This window comes from Eumetopias jubatus, unplaced genomic scaffold (genome assembly GCF_037043125.1).
Source record: "Eumetopias jubatus isolate StellerSeaLion01/CBP00866 unplaced genomic scaffold, mEumJub1_p1.0 scaffold_3, whole genome shotgun sequence".
Lineage (NCBI taxonomy): Eukaryota > Metazoa > Chordata > Mammalia > Carnivora > Otariidae > Eumetopias > Eumetopias jubatus.
This window is the reverse complement of record NW_028274809.1, coordinates 123,621,058-123,627,163: the sequence shown is the minus strand read 5'-3', so window position 1 is coordinate 123,627,163 and position 6,106 is coordinate 123,621,058. Positions and strand designations below refer to the sequence as shown.

General features: G+C 47.5%; 1 non-coding gene across 1 annotated transcript; it reads left to right on the top strand.

Moving 5' to 3' along the window:
- The first annotated feature begins 729 nt into the window (after window positions 1-729).
- LOC114213018 (small nucleolar RNA U13) lies at window positions 730-833 on the top strand. The gene has a single exon (XR_003610100.1). It is a non-coding gene; the product is annotated as a small nucleolar RNA U13 (small nucleolar RNA).
- The last annotated feature ends 5,273 nt before the right edge of the window (window positions 834-6,106 follow it).

The window sequence follows — 6,106 nt, the reverse complement described above, 5'->3', positions numbered from 1 at the left end:
TGGAAATGCATGTAAATTGTGCTCCCTTTGCACTTGGTGGAAATGATATTTCTATCTGATACATAATGAAGCCCCATGATAATGCACTCACAATAACGTTTAAGATCAGATGAATATACAGGGAGGGTGATTGCTCCCTGCCCCCTGGTCATTCCACCTACCTCATTAAAACACAAGCCCACATTTTATGGGACCAAATTCAGGTGGCCCTACTTAGGAATTTTGTATTTTTTTAGTGACCTAAGTCATGCATAGAGAAATGCCAAATATGCCGAAGCCCCCTCCACCTGCTGCCAGGACCACTTCAGTAAGAGACAGCCCTGGTAAGATGCTGCTCTCAAGGACATTTCTACCTGAAGGAGCTTACATTTATTTTATTTTATTTTTTAATCTTTTAAGATTTTATTTATTTATTTGACAGAGAGGCGCAGCAGGAGAGGGAACACAAGCAGGTGGAGTGTGAGAGGGAGAATCAGGCTTCCCGCCGAGCAGGGAGCCTGATGCGGGGCTCGATCCCAGGACCCTGGGATCACGACCTGAGCGGAAGGCAGACGCGTAACCGACTGAGCCACCCAGGTGCCCCAGGAGCTTACATTTTAAATGCCTGTGGGTCACTGTCACCTCTCAGTGGTCCCCCAGGTAGCGGCTCAACAGTCAACGGTGTGCACGTGGTTCCGGTAAGGATGTTTAGTCCCTCGCAGAGTGAAGGGGAAAAAGATGGCTTAACGGACCCTTTCGTAGCTCATAAGCGTGATGATTGGGTGTTCATGCTGTTGTGCGCTATGTGCCTCCCCCCAACCTTGTTACGACCTCGACACATTACCCGTCTGACATGAACTTAGAGGAAAAAAAAAAAGAAAGATGGCTTAACAGAGAAGTCAGGGCAGAACATTTGTTCTGGTCCGCACAGGACAGCAGATCCAGACTTGCCCTTGATAATAAGCTGCTTCCTCACACAGCTCTGGGGAGGGAATACGGCTGGTAATTAATTCTCCACCATTTGGGATGGTATATGAGGCAACGCACCAGATCCAGCTGTTCCTTCCAGCATCATCTTCCCCATCACCATTATTGGAGCCACTGGTCCTGAGAGCTGAAGAATTCTTGGGAGATTGGAGACCTGCACATCACTAATCTTGCTTCATGTCATTGTCAGTGACATTCTCGAGTGTCAAGGAGCTGTGATTCCTGAACAAGAAAGAAAAGTACCTTCTCCACAGCTTCAGCACAAAAGACGACCTTGAAGAGGAGACATCCAAGTGTAGAGGAGGATAGGAGGAAGGTACCGATTTTCCACAGTTAATATTGTTCATGCTTTCCGGAAAAGAAATCACAGTACAATCTAGACCTGGCTACACTCTTGGAGGAAGTTTGCTTCACTGTCTGGAGTCCCGGCCTCTTTAAAGGGGCAGAACGCTCCACATATGACTACAAGGTTGCTGTAGTCTTGTCTGGAGCACCCCACAAGCAGACAAGTCAACAAACCCAATCTCTTACTCACAAACAGAATCGTGTGAACTTCTCCCTGCCCTCTGGCTTTAGCCATAGGAAGTAATTCCAGAATATACAAAATGTTCTAGAACTTCCCAAGAATTCTGGAATGCCTATACTCTCCGACCAAGCCTACCCAGCTCTCTCCTCCAGAGCCCTTGCAGACTTTAGAATCTCCCACCTACAGTTTCTTCTCCCACCATGAACTGAACTGGAGTTCAGAGACTGCTTGTACTTCATGTCTGTTAACCTCACCACTCAAATTTATTTGCTACTTAGTATGTTCTCACTATACTGCATTTCCTTTTTCTCTAATTTTTAATCACAGTCTACAGTGGATGTGTGAGAGGCAGGAGAGCCCCCACCTCCAGTCTCGTCAGCAATTTGTAGTAATTGTGGGACCTCCCTGACCCCCAGAGGTAGTTATACGCTCCTCCTTTGTGTCCTCAACCTTCAATATAAAAGCTCACTATACTTTTTCACATTCTGTGGTGACTGTTTGGTATGCCTTCACTCTAGAAAATAACATTTACTGAGCACTTCCTGCCTGACCGTGTTTAACATACATTATTTCCATTCCTTTAAGATAAGTATTCTTTATACTATTAACAGATGAGGAAACTAATGTTCAAAAAGATAAAGTAACTTCTCCAAGATCACACAGAGAAAGACGGAGCAGAGAAAGCAAGCTTCAGCTGGGCAGGCCTAGCTCCAAAGCCAACCTTCTTTCCATGGCATCCCCGCAGTCAAAATCCTATAAACCTGGTCTGGGCTCAGACTTTCCCTCTCTGTCCTGGAGGTTAACCCTGAGACTGAGAAGTTTCATGGGACATGGGACTTTTAGTGCTAAAACCAGGACAGTTGTCCATCTAGGGAGTGTGGACAGCTGGACCTTAAAATGGGCCTCAGGTGTAGAAGGTAGATGCCAGGGAGAGTGGAGCCAGGGGAAAGAAAGCCCACTATATGCAAAGACGCCCTCTGCAGGGCAGACACTGTGATGACAAGTCTTCCAGGGTTGCAGAGGGTTACAGCTTTAGTCTCTAGGCCAGAACACTATCAGGATCATCTGGAGAGTAGAGATGGGACTTGTCAGTGGGTGGGATATGCCAAACATTGGAGAAACATCCTCAAGTTTTTCTTCCGTGTATATGAATTCAAGGAAGCTAAAAAATAGATAAAAATGTTTGAAAATATTCATGGATCCAGTGGACTCACCCACCTCAAATGCTCATCTCTGAGAAGCTTCCGGGTCCACATGCCCCCAGGTCATGACCCAAAGTCCTTAGGGTGCTCCTGAACCTGTGCCTGCTAACAGCTCCCATACCATAGCCCCTCCCCCCAACACACACACACACACATGCACACACGCACGCACACACGCGCACACACACGCACATGCGCGCACACACACACACACACACATTCTCTCATCAAAGCATTTTGCAGTTTCACTCCACGTTTCTGCACATGCTGTGGCCATGGTTCAGACTAAGTCTCTCCTCCCAGAGCCTTCCTGACTACCTCCTCCCTGCCCGGGTCACTGTCCCTTTCTGTTGTCCATCTATGTTCACTGCAAGGGCCAGTGACTGTGTCTTATTCCTGGCGTTCCCAGTACACGCCCTGGTGTTTGGCAGGCAGATGATCAATGAAATGGACCCTGTGCTGCATAGGGCACGCTGCTAATGAAGTCTCCCAGCTTGAAAGGCGCTCTGCTCCAGGTTGCAGCCACAGGCGAGTCCAGGTTTATAAGCACTAAGCTTACTGTCCGCTTCTAACCAAGGCTACTCAGTCTCTGCTGCCTTGGAGGCCACCCCTTGGTTGCCATGGGAACCAGCCACTCGCAAAGCCTCTGGGGCCCATGGAACTCCACCCGCACTCCCTGCAGCAGAGCCTTCTCAGATGCTACTAGGGGAACTGCCCAGGTGCCAGAGCCTCCCTCCAGCACCCCTTCCCCTTAGAGTTGCCTTGAGCCAGAAGATGGGGGCCAGGCTTCAGTAGAGATCTATGTACAGCAGTTTTTATGGAGAAATGCACTCAAAGTTGCAAAGCGACCAGGAGTGAAGTGAACTACTGGAACACAATTGGTGAGATGAAGTGGCTTTGCTCTAGGTAGCTGGTTTGAGAAGGGCAAGAACCAAAGAAGCAGGCAGATGGGAAAATGGAAGAGGGATCAGGTCTCCTTTCTCCCCAGGGTGGGGGTGGGAAGTCTGATGCTGGGAAAAGGGAGCTAGGGAATGTTGCCACCTGCCAGTGGTGGGTCCCAGCAAAGATTTTACCAATTGGCCCGGGAAGGCAATCAGTGGAGTATTTTGCAAAGGAGGGAACTGAGGCTCAGAGACGTTAACCGAACCCATGTTCATTTCTTCTTTCCGGGCACATGCTGCCTGGCCTCCCTTGCAACTAAGAGTGACCATGTGGCTATCCAAGGGATCTGAAAGGAAGTGATGTGGGCCCCTTCCAGGCTTGGTCAAATCTCCCCTGCACCCTCCATGCTCTGGTCCTCTCATGGCTGGCTGGACTGATGATGACCCCTGGGCAACCTTGGAAATGAATAGTGACCTGATGAAGATGGCAGAGCCTCTGCCAGTCCAAGTCCCCAAATGAGTATGCTGAGTGGGTTGCCCCACAAGTCTTTACACCTGCCCAGAAGTACTAAACTTCCAGTGTGATTATACATGTGGAGGTCTGTTTGTTACAATTAGCCTTCCCTAACTGATACAACAGGACCGTCCTGTCTGGCTTTCAGCTTCCCTGTACCACATGTCACAGGTCAGGACTAATTCCAGGGTGACCGTTGGCATCTGAGATATATAGGCTCAGCTGGACAAGCCCAGAGATGCTGGGCTCAGAGATATTTTGTTCATTGTAACAGCTGCTTCCTATGCTCTGGAGGACTTCCAAGAAGCTGGCTCCAAGACAGAACATGAGTTGTCCACATGACATGTTCCCAGGGAGATTATGGATTTGCTGCCTGGTGTCTGGTACTTAAAAGGTGTTCTATAAATACCTATCGGATGGGTGGTTGGATGGATGGAAAAAAACTTCTACTATAGGGTTCCTACTACAAGGGAAGGAGAGAATGTCCTAAATACAGCCATGTGGAGTTTAACTGAGACACAGGAAGGTAGGTAAAGAGAGAGAGGTGTTCACTCCAGTGACAATACCCACTTGCAAATCCAGCTGGGTTGAGGGACGTGGGTGACCGGAGATGGGCAGGCCCGAGGGGGTAGCTGATGTGCAGTGTTAGTGGCCCCTCCTGCAGGGGAGGCTTCACACCCATCCCCGACCAGGGCTAGGGTTGCCACCTTAGCAAACAAAAACACAGGATGCCCCGTTCAATTTGAATTTCAAATGAACAACGACTATCTGTCCAAATAAAGCTTGGGACATACTGATCCTAAAAAATGATTCATTTTTCTAACATCTTAAATTGAAATTTAACTGGCTGTCCTGTAATTTGATCTGGCAACCCTTGGCTGCCCAAGAAGGAATCTTGTGTGGACAAACGGAGGAGACAGCTGACACGGCCCGGATCAAAGACCATTACTTCACGGACGCGCCTTCTCGTCAGGGTGGTTTGCTTCTTGCGAATAACCAGGAGCTAGAAGACCTATAGCAACTTCATTTGACCTCTTTCTTGCATTCTGGAAAGTATTCTAAGTATGGAAAATGGTAGGTCTATAAATAGTGGTGTAATTTAGAACAGGAAAAAAAAAAAAAAACCAACAGCAACAACAACAACTCTGGCCTTCAGTCCACTAGATCCAGAGAAGAAATCCTTCCAAACCAGTGACTATTTATTAAATGTGAAACATACAGCCTCATTCATAATAGAATTTATGGAATGGGAGCGCAAGGGGCCTTTCTGTTTTTAACCGTTAGAAGTATCCGTGTTTTTTTCAAGATTCTTAAAACAAACATCATTCACATGTAGTTACTGTCACTGTCAAAAAGCTGATACTTAATAAATAGTCCATCGTCAGCACAGAATTTTCGGTCAGACACTGTTGTTCTCCCCTCCTTAGATTCCACAAAATTTTAGCTTACCTTAATGTTCCTGGGAGCCATGGAAGAAAGTTCTAGAAGTAAAGTTCTAAAAGTAAAGAAAGTTCTAGCCTCACCCTTTTCCCCCTCTGCACACTGATGACATTAGAAGTTTACAGTAAAACCTCCTGGGAGAGAAAAAAGACAAGAGAGCTGAACGGGTGAACCCCTCACCATCCTGGGTCGGTTGGACTGGTCAGAGATATCTGGTACCACATCCTGCCTGGTGTGATGCTACCTCATGTTAGTGACAAGATTCAGAGCTGCATCTAAGCATCACATTGTGACAGAACCTCCATCACCATCACCCCCATTGGCCACGTGTTTTACTTGTCATTGTCCCCCACTGCTGTCCCTATTTTAAGGCTTGCCTCTCCGCAGGCCATTCTCAACCCAGCGGCAGTCAGAGGGATCTTTGTAAAATGTCATTCTTCCATTTTAAACTTTCCAATGATTCCCTAGCCTTCTAAAAAAATATATCCAAACCCCTTCGCGTGGTCTACAATGCACATGACTCAACCCCTCTGACCTCACTTTCTTCTACTCTCCCGCATGACATTCACCCCAGCCT